Source organism: Pagrus pagrus (genome assembly GCF_965226575.1).
Source record: "Pagrus pagrus genome assembly, chromosome: 3".
Lineage (NCBI taxonomy): Eukaryota > Metazoa > Chordata > Actinopteri > Spariformes > Sparidae > Pagrus > Pagrus pagrus.
In genome coordinates this window covers 6,389,193-6,404,861 of record NC_140187.1, presented here as the reverse complement: position 1 = coordinate 6,404,861, position 15,669 = coordinate 6,389,193, and the positions used below count along the sequence as shown (strand labels likewise).

The following is a 15,669-nucleotide window of genomic DNA, read 5'->3' as shown; positions in this document are numbered from 1 at the left end:
TCACACTGACAGGAGGACAGAAAACAAACCACAGCAGGGCCTAACTGCAGCGTCTGCAGTCTGAACAGGAACCACTGACTGACAGAAGGGTTTCCCCATTAAACACCAAGATCCTGACTCACCTCATCTCGTGACCAATCGTCATGTCAGACGTCATTCCCTGAATAATAATATATTCAATTGAAATAATGTCTTTAAAATGGGTCAGTGATCTTCCCCACTCTTTGGTTATGTATCGAAGAAGTCATATCATTGACTCCTGCATCAGTTTCCTGACATGTATTAATCAATCTGTACGTCCCTTCCTTTTTCCTGAAATTGTGACATGCTGCTCTGATGAATTATTGGGAGGTGGACGTGTGATGTGATCGATCAATAAATCAGACACATCTCATCTTATCAACGTAGTTACAAGATGATGATTTCTGCAGTCACATTAATCGTGAAGTGCATGGACGTTACTGTAGCTCCACTGCTCTTTTTCTCTGAAGCTGAATAAGTCCAACATTATTTTTCATAAAGTTAGTTGAGATTGTTTATGTAAGGGGAGTTACCTCCACAATAAAGCACTATGGGAAACTCTGAGATATTCAGTTTACTATTATATAATCAGAAAAGTATAAAAAGTGAATACACTGTAGAGCTGGACTGAAACACACACAGCACCTGTTGGCTGTATGGGTACAGGGAAGTGAAATCTAGACTGTTGCCAACACAACATGAGGAAACCATCAAGCCTTCACTTCCTGTTGGCTTTCCATCCGCCCTCCATCTGTTCACTTCCTCCTCTGACCGACGTCTTTCCCTGTATATCTGAGAGAATACACCCACTAACACACACACACACACACGCACGCACACACGCACGCACGCCTCCACCCTATAAGCTAAGACTACGTCACCAAAAGACTCCTGAGTCTGAGGGGAACCCGGTCCTGCTGATGTACCCAAATGGAGCTTACTGTGTTCTTAATGTTTTAAAAGGCCTTTTAGGCCTTTAGATTTTTCTAGACTCAAATAAAATTAAACAAATACTTTTCCCACATTTACCTGGATGTAGTAGGGTAAGGCAACATGGCGATATAACCCACAGGATGATGACAAGGAGTTGACAGCCTGTCTGAGTGCTAGTCTAGTTTGGTATCAGGACAGTCGAAAGTGTACTGGAGCACACAGTTATAGGCAATTTTATTGAAAGGGCTAACGTTAGCCCGAGGATAAAGTTTGTTTCCTTAATCCATGTGCTCCCGTTCACTTTGGACTACATTTCTGAAGTCCTGGTATCCCGCAAGATGATATTTGCCAACTATCAGAGATTTTGCTATGAATTTTGCACAGTGATGCGTTTCCATGATTAAATTAGGGCCAACTGTAGAAAATCTCACAAATCCACTAACAAGGTTGATTTATGGTGATACTGAAAGATTAAAAAATACCCTCATTCCTCCTTCATTTCTTCTTGTTTTACGTGGACATGACTGACTAGGTTTGTTCTGGGTTTAGCCTTCCTCGGGCAAAGGTGAGAGTGTGAACACACCTGTATTTACAAGCTATAATGAGACATCATAGCATAATCTCCAGCCTAGGACACTGATAGACTAACTTTGAGGACAACAAGCTCAGGAATGATCACCCAAAACCACAGGAAAGACCAACATCATCAAAGTAACAACATTAAATGCAAAAATCAAGTTAAGACAGAGAGTAAATAATGAACCAGTTACTGAGTCAGTTCACTTGCAGCTCTGTACTGTGTGTTTCAGTTCTGGCAGCCGACTGGTAAAAACCTCTCTGCTCTCTGATACACACTCCCTCTCCTGCAGCATCCCTCTCTTTCTCTCATCTTTATCAGTTGTTAACATGCTGCAGAGGGATGCCAAGTAAGCTGCCAGCTTTAAATACACACACGCTCACACACACACACACACATACACACAAACACACAGTGGGCGATTGCACAAACACAGGTCGAAATTACAGTGGCTCAGTCCTGGACCTGAGTCAGTTTACTGCAGTCTGTTTAATATGTAATATAGTATATCGAGTTTAACACTCAGGAACTTTCAGAAAGGAAGGACTTCGCTGTTGTTTCTGTCACCTATCAATATCATGAGATCACGTTATCAATATAATTTACATCAAATGAGTACCATCAGATCACACATGCATAAATATTATGAAAACATGATCAACCTGAAGGATTATTGGAGCTGATCAGCAGATCAATCTGCGGAGAGAATCGGCCGATAAAGCCCAGCAAATTGATAACTATTGATCCTCATAGCAACTGTTGCCGCGCATCAACACTGTTACAACCCACAGAGCAGCAAATATACTCAGATGTAACATTCCCACACACACTCACACATCCATGTGTGTTAGTACACAGCATCACACACCCACACACACGCAGCTCAGCTCACTGCAGCTCATCACATTCACAACAAGCTTCAACACCTCTCTGCACCGACGGCTTCATCAGGATTAAGACACACACACACACACACACACACACACACACACACACACACACACACACACACACACACACACACACACACACACACACACACACACACACACACACACACACACACACGTGTCACAGCAGCACCTTCACCTTCTGGAGGTGAGAAAAGTTAAAGTTAGAGCACTGAGAGGGAAAAATTAGCTAAAAACAGGCACAATTTCCAGAAAGCCTTCAGGTTTTAACTATGTGGTTTATTAGTCTATTGCTAATTTATTTTCCCCCTTTCCTGTTTCATTTACCTTACTTCTTTCTGCTTTCATAAATAAGTTGCGTAAATACTTTTCTTTACTTGTGCGGTTTCAGTATGTACAGTATGCACATATTGCAGATGGGAGGATGCATGAAACCAGGAAGCAACAGCGCCCTCGTTATATCTGTAAGAAGACAGCAGCATCACAAGTTTTTTTTTAAATTTTTGATTTGTTACTGAAAATTATTCATTGCTTCCTCTTCCTCTTAATAAGAGCAATTCTGTTTGGGCTTTGTGATTTAGTTCACACCTCAGAACCAGTTCATGTCTGACGGGTGTGGCTTCCACTTTATTTGAATGTGGTACACAAAACAACACATGCTGCTTGTGCTGACTTACAACAACATCAAAAAACACAGGAAGGCCTAAAGGATGGTGAACAGCAGCCTGGTTTTACACCTCTGAAACACTGCCCACATCTCTAATTTTTCCACGACTTAAAGACGTCTGCTGTTGCGCTCATTGATGAATGCTGTTATTGAATTTTCATCCTACTGCCCAAACCTTCCTGCCCGTCACAAAAACACACACACACAAACTCCCACATCCCAACCCACAAAACACCTGCCAACCATCACACACACACACACACACACACACACACACACACACACACACACACACACACACACACACACACACACACACACACACACACACAGGTGTTATGTAAGTGTGTCAGAAGGACACTATCAGATGGTCCAGTTACAGTCATCAATCCTGCCGACGCCTCCACGTCATGTGTGTGGATATTTCCAAAAAGCAGTCATGCCCAATGAGGGGGCATACAACACCTCGATGCGAGTCCATTATTGTTACTATGTGGACACCTTTTTTTTAAAAGTGTGTTTGTAGTCAGTTTAATCCATGGGAAGGTCAGTTTCATCAGTCAGCTAACTGCTGAAGGAGCCTGAAGCATCAGAACTGTTGCTATGGTTACCTGCCCTTTAACATACGTTGTGCGGCACTGAATCGGTCTTAGATTTGCATGTGTTGCATATTCTGCTGGTGTATGTGAGATGGTGTGGACAAAATCATCAGTATATGTTATCATCAGTGTATTACTGAAATTGTTATTTTAAAACTAATATTTACAGAAACACTTGATCTTTAAAAGAAATCTTGAGAAGGAACCAGTCCTGAAAGCTGCAGTGTGAGAATGGCATTGGCTCCAAACTGGCCTGAATTTGTTAAAGCAGCTGGGCTCAGATCAGGCTGCTGAAAACTTGATAACTGAAAATGGTGGTTAAAATTCTGTCCCTGTGTGAACCTGAAAAGACACCTGCCTCATGTTACTTAAAGGTTACATTTACAATTATATAAATAAAACATTACACATGGTCGTACTAAAGCAGTTCTCCATTGCAGTGAGGGTGAACTCTTAACTGCCAGCAGGGTTATAAAAGAATGATAAAAGGCCAACAGCTATATTATAACCACTAACACTAAGGCTCTGCTGAGCAGAGCGCTTCCATATCTTGAATATAGGACTGGGCCATTAATATTTGATGTGGACTTACATAAGAGACAAATTGTGCACTGCTGGATCTGGTTCACAGGCAGGGATTCCGTCTGCAGAGGGGTTTCCACATTTCACTGAATTTTAAAAACCTCCGTCCACACGAAGTTTCTCTGTGAATGATACCGTATTTCTGGCTTTTGCAAGAGCACAAGTCTCTGTGGTATTCGTGATGCAGAGATCGCAATTTTATAAAATCCATGAATTAGGCGGTTTGGTTCATAAAAATTAACATTCCGATAAATATTGGATGGGCTGCGGGTGGGATTTGAGTCTATTAAATACCTGCAGCGATTCCCCCGCAGCAGAAACGATAACTGCATGTACCCATTAAGAGAGATTCTCTGCACATTTACGCACAAGACACAGCAATGCAACTTCATTGATTATTTAAATCTCCTGGCACGCCGAGAGTAACGGTCAGCATCTAATGTTAATTAATGTTCTGTGTTCTTCTAAACATTCAAAACACACACACACACACACACACACACACACACACACACACACACACACACACACACACACACACACACACACACACACACACACACACACAGTGCAGGGTCATACAGTGAAATCATTTGAAGTAAAGAAGCCAGCCCTCCTGATAATTCCTGCCATAAGAGCTAGTCAAAAAATTAGTTATTTCAGAAGCTTAAAGTTTAATTCCGTTTCCTCTGTTCTGTCATGCCTACAGGTTTTAGTTTTGCTGTTTAAACGTGCTGTGGTATTTGCTGCAGTGACATAACTGCACGCATGGAAACATTAGAAATTACTGAAAGCAACCTCTCCAATTATTAAAGAAAATCGTTAAAGAAAACACTCATAGACTCATTTGATTTGATTTGATTTGATTTGATTTGATAGATCAATACAACACACAATAAAAGACATCACCTGGAAAGCTCGCCCCTCTCAACATAATTTAAAAGGCAATATAGCCTACATGGACCAGTAGAGGTAGAGTGAAACGTCTGTGCGGGTGCTAATCTCTCAAATAGATTAGTGCATATATGCGGATTCGGATACCAGAGCCGACCTGCGCATCACTAGGTTATCTTTGCAGTCAATTCTTAAATGGGAATATTTCTTAAAGTGCCGTTGTCAATCATAGACAGTATTTACCCACTACAGTTTATCATTTCAATGGATAAAATACTGTTTTTGTATGAAATATTTCTTCTTCAGGCTGAGCATAAAAACTGACAAAATGTCGGGCGAAACATAAAAACTGTCAAAAACATGAGTGCAATAAAAAGATTTGTTGGTTTGTTCATAAAGCGCAGAATAAAAAGATAAAACTTGATATGACACTTTTGAAAAATAGCACAGTACGCAACAGAGCAGCTCTTCTTATCACTTAAGTTTTCATTCATGGTCCCTGACAACTATATGTAATAAAAAAGGTATTTTCAGTTTTGCAATTTTACAGAGAGTAGTCATGAACCAGTGTGTGTGTGTGTGTGTGTGTGTGTGTGTGCCTCACAAACTCAAACAGCAGTGTGAGCGTTGCCATTTAACAGTTGAACAGTCATAAACTGACATAAGATTCAGAAGAAGTTCAGAGTTCAGTAGTCAGGGAGGAAACTGTTCTGCCTCTGGGAGTATTCAGATCACTGCCATCTGTAAATCAAGTCCCACTTGGTTTAGACTGTTTCTGTTTCTGCGGTCTGAATCACTGAGATCACAGTAACACCCTCGTCATCTCATTTTCAGTCTAGCAGGTTGGTCGGAGGTGTTGACACTTCAAACCCACTTTCACTAAAAAACACATATGCATAATGATAGCTGTGTTAAAGCCTAACTATACATCCGAGTATGGCCAAGAATTCATAGAACTGTAGTTACTGTAGTTTGTGTGAAATGGTTATTTATGTCCAAAATCAGCCAAGTCACTTGTGTTACCAAGGACATTACATTAAAACCTGGATACAGTATTGGAGGCGGCTATTCCAGACTTTCCATATTTTATTGGACTGAATGGCTTAAATGATGATAGGCAAACGAATCATTTTGCGGGGGTTGTGATGCTCAAAAAAATTTGTCCACCATTTTACAGCCGCTTCTTTCACAATGTGCGCTTATGGGGAAAAATTCTTTCTGGGCTCCAGTGCATCACGTAGCGCTGTATTTACACAGTTTGGCCACTAAAAAAAAATCAAACAGTGAAGAGGAAACACAGCAACTGGTTTCTTCAAAGACGACCTCAGTCAACCACAATTCACTGCAGCCACACATTACATCAGCTGCGGTCTAAGATTGAAAGCAGGTACACAATAACAACAATGATGGGCTGGTTGGACGCTTCAACAGCCAGTTAGAGACCGAACTACAACCTAGACATTCACCATCTCCTCTTTTCTGTCCGCTTGTCAAAAGGTCTTGTGGGAAATGTGGGAAAATCAATACTTTTTGATGAAATGCACAAGGCAAATTGAGAGAAACATTGATTCAAGTGAAATAGAAAAAAAGCATCAGATGGATTCATTAAAAAAAAAAAAAAAAAAAAAATATATATATATATATATATATATATATAATTACTCAAGAAGCTAGGAGCTCACAGGTGACTACATGTCTCTTTCCTTTGACTTAACTCTCTGTCTGATCACAATCACTGATGCAAACAAAAGCAGCTAGTGGTAGAAATCCACTTGTGCAATATCTAAAACTCAATGTAGAAACCTGGTAATTATTAGTTAATAATCAAAGTAATTTAAATACACCTTTATGGTACAGTGTTACAAACATAAAAATATGCAATTTGTGTCTGTATGATGAAACTCCACTTTGAATTTTCTGGAGAAAAAAAATTTGAATAATGTTACAGCATTGCGACGGTAGTGGTTTACATAAAACTCAACATTTCAGTAAAACCCCATGGAACATCGGTAACAGGTTACACGGGTCAAATTGACCCCTGGGATTAACACAGAGCCTTCCTCAGGAGAGATTCTGGCTGACTAAATAAATCAAAGTGAAACTTTCTATTCATCTTGTTGCTGCTGAAGGAGTCTGAACCTCATGCAAGATGTTAAAAGGACAGACACACTGAGTCAGCAACCGTCACTTTCTGTGGTCATCAGGAGCTCAGCTGCAGCTTCAGCGACAAACAGGTTACTCATCTGTCTGCAGGTAAACCTGACTGTATGTCCTCTGCTTGGCACAGAGGTCGGAGGGATGAAAGCTGCATTATTTTCATTATATTCTTTCGGATAATTTCAGCAGCATGTAATAAAAGGTAACTACTTTGTATTGTCTTTAGACCACATCTGGCCCCATCCATCACTCCATTATCTATTCTTATCCATTATCCTGCGCAGGGTGCCGTAGGGCTACACCCACTCCAAGCACACAGTGGGATACAGCAGGACAGGTCTCCAGTCTGTCGCAGGGCTGTTAAGTATACTATAAATTGTCATATAAAAGCCGGTAATCATAATGGCAGTCTCAACAGCACAAACAAACGAAGGCCTGAAAATGTTATTCAATAATGTCATACACTCACCACTCTACTGCTCTCCCTTTCTTATTGTAACAGTAATATTGTCGTTTTATTCTCTAGTCATTTCTAGTTTTTCTCAATCTGTGTTAAGCTACTATCAGTGAAACTTGGGTTAACTGCAATTTTTTCACATTAAAAGCCGACCAATTAAAGGAGAACTAGATAAACTGCAGCAGAAACCACACCCATCTGCACAAACCAGCACTGTGCCAGTCTGGTTTTGGTTTTGAAGCGCACCCACTCATCACTTATTGAGTGTAACTGGAAACATTCATATGCTAACATCAGGGTTTTCCCACAGTGTGTTAAGATGAAATCATGCTTCTCTAGGTTGTTCTTCTCTAGCTGTTGTTCAGATTACTGAAACTCTCTCTGGGAGATATTCCCAACAGTATGTTAGAGCAAGCAATCACCTTGCTTGACATGTAGATCTGCATGACACATTGTTAACATTTGAGAGTTGTGCATGTCTTCTTCGCTGTGCGGGCTCGCAAATATATTGCGTGCTTCTCCGAAGGTGCACAAATTCAGCTTTTGGTTAAGACCACAAATAACAATTATTGTAATTATCAATCATCTGGTTGATACTTTCTCAATTAAGTGATTAATCACGTTTCTATAAAATGTCAGAAAATAGTGAAAATGTCTGTAACAGCTTAACAGCAAATCCTCAAATGGAGAAGCTGGATGTGGCAAATGTTTCCGAATAGCATAAACAACTAACTGATAATCAATATAGCTGACAGTTCTTCTTCTGTCAATCAATTCATCGACTTACTTCACCTCTCGTTATAGCAGATGTGGGCCACCATGCCTGAAGCGAAAACCACTTCTACTGACAAAATTAATACATATATTTTATTATTTTCACAGCAAATGCCATTATATGTAGCGCAGCAATTGTTAGAGTCGTCATACATTAACTAATAATATCACAAGACAAGATGTGTGAGGATCTAGGACCACCACGGTTGAATACTTTCATGGGTGAAACCCTGAATTGTTGATATGTCGTGTAAGGAAACCCACAGAATCCTGCACATTGTTAATTACTTGTGCTGACTTAAATTCCCTCTCTAAATTTTACCTAATGAGGGTCTGAGGTCCAGAAAACCAGTTAATTAAGTGAGAGCTTTTGATCCAATGCAGCTGTCAATAATAATTATATCGCTCCACAAGGTTTGTAAAATTGTGTTATGTGGATTTGGTGGGTCTCAGCACACATATTGATCCAGTATATCAGATCAGTGCATCGCTAATTATCTGCTTTTTCCCTTAAATTCAAATGAACAGAAATAAGTTGTGTTCACAAATGAGAGATGGAGTCACAGCTGGTGACATTCATCATTGAAAACAAGCACATTTCATCATAACTAGCCATTTTTTCTTCGGGGTCCAGTAAACAACAGAGTCACTGCTCCATCGCTCACCTCACAATCACCTCAAATTCAGCCAGTTTCTACAGACAGACATTTAAGTTTTCCTCGGTGCTGATTTTCTTTGCAAAGAGCTTCTCTTTTTGGTGAATTTAGCAGCAGGAGAAACACAGAAGGAGCAATGCCCTCGTTTGGAGGTCACAAGCTGAGGAGGAGTCACCATGAGCAAAGATGCGGGATCCCCCCTCCTTCCTAACGCAATAAGGCAGGACACACCCATGTAGAGAGGGGAGGAGGAGATGGATGAAATGAGAGGAGAGGAGGAAAAAGAAGCAGCGCTGCTACTGGTGCTCATCCGCCCATCTTAGCAGATGACGTCAGGACGGTTCTTCGCGAGCTGAACGCCCGTTAATTAAAATAAAAACGAGCTCACGGAGCTCGGTAATGATTTCTTTCCACCCCGGTCCACTGCCGCCCGTCATTATGACAGCCTGAAAAAGCCTAAGTACTATTTACAATGTGAGTGCTAAATGTGGGCAAACCACTCCAACAAGCTGAACAAGCTCATCCTGAAGGCACCGCATTCATGACAGCAGCGTGAGGACATCACAATGACACCAGAAACACACGTTTTATTACCCAAACGGGAGACACAACCGCAGCAACCAGTGTTGGCTGAGGAAAAAGATTTGCCTTCCCGTCAAGTTACCAGAAACTGCGCAATTTACTGATAAATAAGGGTTCTTTGGGTTACCAAGGGCAATATCACTCGGAAAACAAAACAGTGCAGGCAGAGACTATGAGCAAACAGTTTCCAGACACTCGGAGACATCCGCAGGCGGTCTGACTCCTGCCTCGCATCCACTGCAACAGTCGATACGTGCCGTGCAGTCGCCCGGGGAGACCCGTCACAACAGCGCCATTCAGAATCTGACCATTTTAATCGCAATTCTTCGTTAAATAGTGGACGTGACGATTTGTTACATCGTCCAAGACGCTGTACACAATCACTGAACACCTCTCTTTAATTCGGCATATCTCCAGTACACGTACAAACACCTTACTTGAATAAAACGGCAACTTCACCAACTGATACGCACCCACGGTCTGCTGGCTGGAAAATACACGGCGGCAGGCGACACAAAACTAGCGAGGGCTGCGTGCTCAGTCTAAAAGTTGAAATTTTATGAAAAATGAGTGCTATTCGATCTAGTATGCGTGTGTTCACCTTTACGCGGTCGTACAATGGCACGGCGTGTGTTTTAAACTGGCGTTTCGATGTGTCGAAAAGCGATGTTGGCGTTTAACCTCCGCATTTTTGAATGGAGACTTGACAGCGTTAACTGCAGACGGGAGGAAGGCACGTATCGGGGCTGTAACCTAGCTAACTGTCGAGACGTTTGGCGAGAAGAAACGGGTGGAAAAAACGTGCCCCGGGACTTCAGGAGACACTGTTGACACTACCCCCGCAGACAGTGCTATAAAATACCGGTTAAAACGTCCCCGAACCGGACAGTTGAGCGTTCACACCTGTGGAAAATCCCAAATCCGCCTGTAGTTGCTAATAAGTGGGTGTCAAGGTAAAGAAACGGCAGTTGTTGAACGTTACCCGGATGCTAAGCAGTGCGGACAACCGGGGACACGACAGACTCCCGAAAACACGTTTAAAAAACACTTTGTCGGCGACCGGCACGCCGACGACGTTATGTGTCTTGGTTTTCCGTCACGGGTGAATTGAAAGTCGTCGGACTTGTGGCGAATAAAGTTTTTTAAAAACAGAGAACAGACGTTACCTCCACTCGGGTGGGGGGGGGATCCTCGTCCAAATCACGTCCTGTGGTTGTGTCGGTGAGGCAGGGCAGCGTCTTCAGTTTAGAGGGGTTTGTCCATTTCCCAGCACGGCTCCAACTTGACAACTGCAGTGGTGAAAAATGATTGACAGACCGGGTGGGGAGAAAAATCTTCGGCGTCCCTTTGTTCCAGCGTTTAAACCAGTTTCTTTTTGACTGTGAATTACATTCGTGGAGGCATCGGCTCTGGTCCCGCAGCGGCAGCCCCCGAGGAAGGACAACGAACCGGATCCAGAACCAGCCAAGAGATCAATCCGTTAAAAGGAACAAATAAACTCCCCGTCTCTCTCCTGACACACGAGCAGAGGAGGGAAAGGCTCTGATAACAAAGAGCAGATCCAGTAAATGAGGACTTGGTGGTGTGTTTGTGTTGGAGAGCGGTGGGTGGAACTGTGGGGCGGGAGGGGGGGAGGTTGGTGGTGGGGGTCCGACACATCCAAACAGGACCAGAGAAAAGACCCAACGTCCGGATCAGCGTCCTTTCCTGGCTAGCTGAGAGAGGGAGGTTAACTGGTGCCGGAGACCGCGAGAGAGGGAGGGACCAGCCCGGGATTACCCTCTATTTAAGGTGGATCTATGAATTAATTAGGTAATCGGGCAGAAACAGCCCAGCCATCGAGAACATCAGCCCCGGGGTAGAAGATCCAGGCTGGATCCCTGGAAACTTGAGAGGAAGAGTCATGTGAGAAGAAGAAGAAGAAGAAGAAGAAGAAGAAAAAGAAAAAAATCACATCTGGATCCATTCTGGCTGTATAGAGGCTAATTTCCGCCAATGACAGAGAATCAAATGATGAGATCACTTATTATTTTATTGTATCTTCTTTGTTTTTCTAAGATACAATATTAAGAGGAAGGGTTGCTGTTGTTGGGGAAGTTACTGAGGTTTCAAGAATGAAGTCCAAATATTTTGAAGACGAAGTTCATATTTAACAAAGTTGTTATACATCATGACTAAATTAAAATCATGACATTTAAAAAATGATCATCATTATTTCCAGAGAAAGGTCTTAGCATTTAGAGAAAAAGGGATATTTCTAGATAATGTCCTAAAAAGTCGTAATATTTAAAAGGTAATTCTTAGAAAAGTACATTTTTGAGTCTGAATTCCCAACTCATCAAATACTGACGAGCGACCAACTCCCAAACCATCCAGATTGGAAAAGCCAGGAATTACTGGACGTTTCTTACAAATTGGACCTTTAAAAAAAAAAAAAAAAAAAAATGTAGTTTTGACAGAGAAGAAAATATTCTGAGAAAAGTCACACTAGTTAAAAAAAGAGTCACAGCCCAATATTTCACGTTAAAAAGTACCAATATTAAAGATTACTAGTCCTAATATTTCAACAATTTAAAAATAATTCTTTCAGCTATTAGGAGAGAGGATTACCAGTTTTCCAGAAAAAAAATGGTAGATTTCAAGAATAAAGTCAAAATATGTTGAGAAACGGTCATAATGTTTCACAATTAGAAATCCCAATATTTCATGAATAAATTTGTCATACTTCAAGAAGAAGGTTATAATATGTAGAGAAAAAAATCATGATGTTTGGAGATAAAGTCAACCTAAACGTCATAATAAAATAATAAAGGTGTAATGTTTTCTGGGTACTGGGTTGGGAAAAACAAATATATTACATTTGACTTGAATTAGTTTCACAAGTCAAATTTCACATACTTTAAATCAAAACTATGGGATAGTATTTCACGATTCTGACTTATACAATTTTGAATTCATAACAAGTCTTGTCTGTAAATGTATTTATTTTACCCCCTGCTGGTGAATGCAGTGATTGCAGCGGTTCCAGTTGAATTGACTGATTTAAATTTGCAGTGCAAGACTTTAAAATATAAATGAACATACGTTAGATTTACCCTCTTTTTTAAAACAGCAGTCTGTGGTGACTTTCCACGCTGGTGCACCCGTAGCGATGCATTTTATATCAACCAGCAAAGACTGGTTTGTCAGAGCCTGTGGCATCATTAGCTTGTAGATAGCTGTTGTTTAATTACTCTCACTGCCAGAGGGGGGAGTCAAAAGATTCGTACTGCAAGTATAATCTTATTTTTTTAAATGCTGGTGTGATGGGATCCTAATAGAGACACACAAGAACCATTACAGGAAGGTAATTCTGTATTTAATATTGTGAATGAAACAGAAATGTTGCGATTTTAAATTGTAGTTATTGCCAGTTGAAACTATGAAAACATTATGACACGAACATCAGCTAAAACCGACGGATCATGAAAATCTCATTCCACAGTTCTTGTTACTTTGTGGATGAGAGCTCTAATTCTGTTGGAGCATTTCGAAAAAGATCTCCATCTTTAACACAGTAGCCACAAAAATATTTACATTTATATTTAGTGAAGTTCTCTGTGCAGCCAAAAGTCATGTTGGAAGCAATGTATTATTTGACCACTGTCAAGCTCAACCCCAGCCTTTTCTAGATCCCTCAAATCCCTCCCCAAAGACAACCAAACACTTTATCTCTCTCCTTAAAAAGTATAACAAGTTGTATGGGGTCTATAGATGTCCCTTTATGCGGAGAGACTTCTGACAGGGACATGTAAACATCAAGTTGCTTGTACTTTCTACTCCCTGAGCCGGAGGGATTAACCACTTCAAAGGAATCCTGGTACAAGATAGAGGACAGTAAGGACATGTACTGCTGAAAAATATCCTTGTCTGTAAAATTCCTGCCATCCCTTACATCCCTCAGCAAATGTGGATCATCTGATCTGTGTGCCTTTGCTTCGCTGTGCTGCACTTCGACTGACTCGTGGCTCAAAAGTGCTATCGGGGTCTCGCTTACCAGAACATATTGCAAGACGCATTCCTTTCCTTTAGCACAGTTACACAGATGCACTTGTTTCAGTCACACATTGTTAAAATTCCTCTTGAAATATGTCTTCCTGTTGTCAACTGATCTAAATCCTCCCTCATTATACAACCTCAGAAAATAGTTCCTGTTTAGACCAGCAATGATGTTATCAATATCAATTACTGTCACAATCAGTGTTGTTAATCATCCATGTTCCAGGAAGCTGCTGTGCACCACCAAGGAATCCTCTTTTAAACTTCAGACAGGGGTGGCTGGTCTACACACTCCAATATAGTAGTATTTGGTAGTATGCACCTTTAAACGCGGGTAGAGCCACATCATTTAAACCAGGGAGTGACAGCGTGGATGGACATCGTAGCCTCTCTTACCCTCAGGTGTGCAGAAACTACAGGTTATGAACTTCCTTATAAAATGCAAAAGTGTGAAATTATCAGTTATCGTATTGTATCGACTATGAGACGAAGGCAATTATCAGTTATCGTATTGGCTGATAAAAAATCCATCAACATTATTCAACATCATCTTCTATCTCAAAATGCATGTGACTGTCATCATGGATTTCACTATCATGCCCACAGCATGATGCATCATAATCTACTTGTGCAGGGTTCGCCAAAGAGTGTTTCCTGTTAATGTGGGATGTGTAAGATGATTTCGCACAAAAATGTTTTTTTACAGTTTGGAAAGGGGCATGTCACCTAGTTCCCACATATCATGCCAGATTTAAATGCAAACTGAACACACAAACATTAGGTTTCTTAGGCTGTGTGTGCTCAAGACTTAAGTAAAGGCAGCGTTTAAAACTAGAGGACAAGTCATGAAACTACAACCGAACCCAGCATTCTCCAGTATTTTGGAGGCTTTGGGAGTAACACAACATCACTCAGGTCTCAAGTGAAACAGAATACACTCGTTATTAAGATTAAATAAAGTCATCTTCTTAATATTTCTTGTCTCTCATTTGTTTTTGCATGTGTTTAACTGTACAACTTCTCGTGATTGGCCAGTTAGCTACCTCAGGCAAAGGAACATAACATTAGCTTAAGTTACAATACAGGCACTAACACAACATTTAACCTGTTTTACACCAATGTCATGAAAGAGGATGAAACAACTGAATAAGGTTAGTAAATAAAAGTGGTTTGTTTAATATTTCAATATTATTTTGTGGATATCAGTAACTGATGTTTGGTAAGCTAACACTAGCTAACTTTAGGCACACACAGGATAACAGTTACATTTTTATGTCTATGTTGTGACTACATTTCATAATGCCTTAGTTTCACATACAATAATAATAAAATTAATAACATACTTACGTTTTTGTTGACTTAACTTTACTGGACTCTTTCAGTTTGCCTTTACTTCTGACAATACCGTTATAAATAGTTTAAAAAATAAATCTCACTCGTCATTACTCAGTTTTTCGCGGGCAGGTTTAGCCACTGCTGTATTTACTGCAGGCAAACGTTTTTCTGCCTACTCTGCCTCTGATTGGCTGGTTAGGTTAGACATGAGTAATGCGATTGGTTAGCGTTAAGGTAAGCCAATCAGAGGCTGAGTAGGGCGGGTCATACCGTTGCCATGCTTGGAAATCATATTGTACACATTAGACAAGAACAACAGTACAGACTCAGTATTTTTCCATAATTCTTTGCTATTTACAGTAATAAACTATATGCCCATAACATTTTACAGTATATTTACCTTTACAAGGTATGGGGTTGATGGGTAAGTTTAAAATTATTCATCATTTTGGTGAAAAAACTGCTCATCCAAGCCTCAGAGCCCCA

General features: G+C 40.7%; 1 protein-coding gene across 6 annotated transcripts in view; it reads right to left on the bottom strand.

The window, feature by feature from the left end:
* The window catches only part of LOC311255399 (plasma membrane calcium-transporting ATPase 1-like), a 91,959-nt gene extending 76,665 nt beyond the window's left edge, over nt 1–15,294 (bottom strand). For 3 of the 6 annotated variants that reach the window (XM_084349832.1, XM_084349836.1, XM_084349835.1), the window contains exon 1: nt 10,977–11,449. The gene's annotated coding sequence lies outside the window, so the exon portion shown is untranslated. Of the gene's footprint in view, nt 1–10,976; nt 11,451–15,195 lie in introns of those variants that run through there. The other 3 variants (XM_084349833.1, XM_084349834.1, XM_084349837.1) reach the window with 3 other exon arrangements.
* Nucleotides 15,295–15,669: the final 375 nt, after the last annotated feature.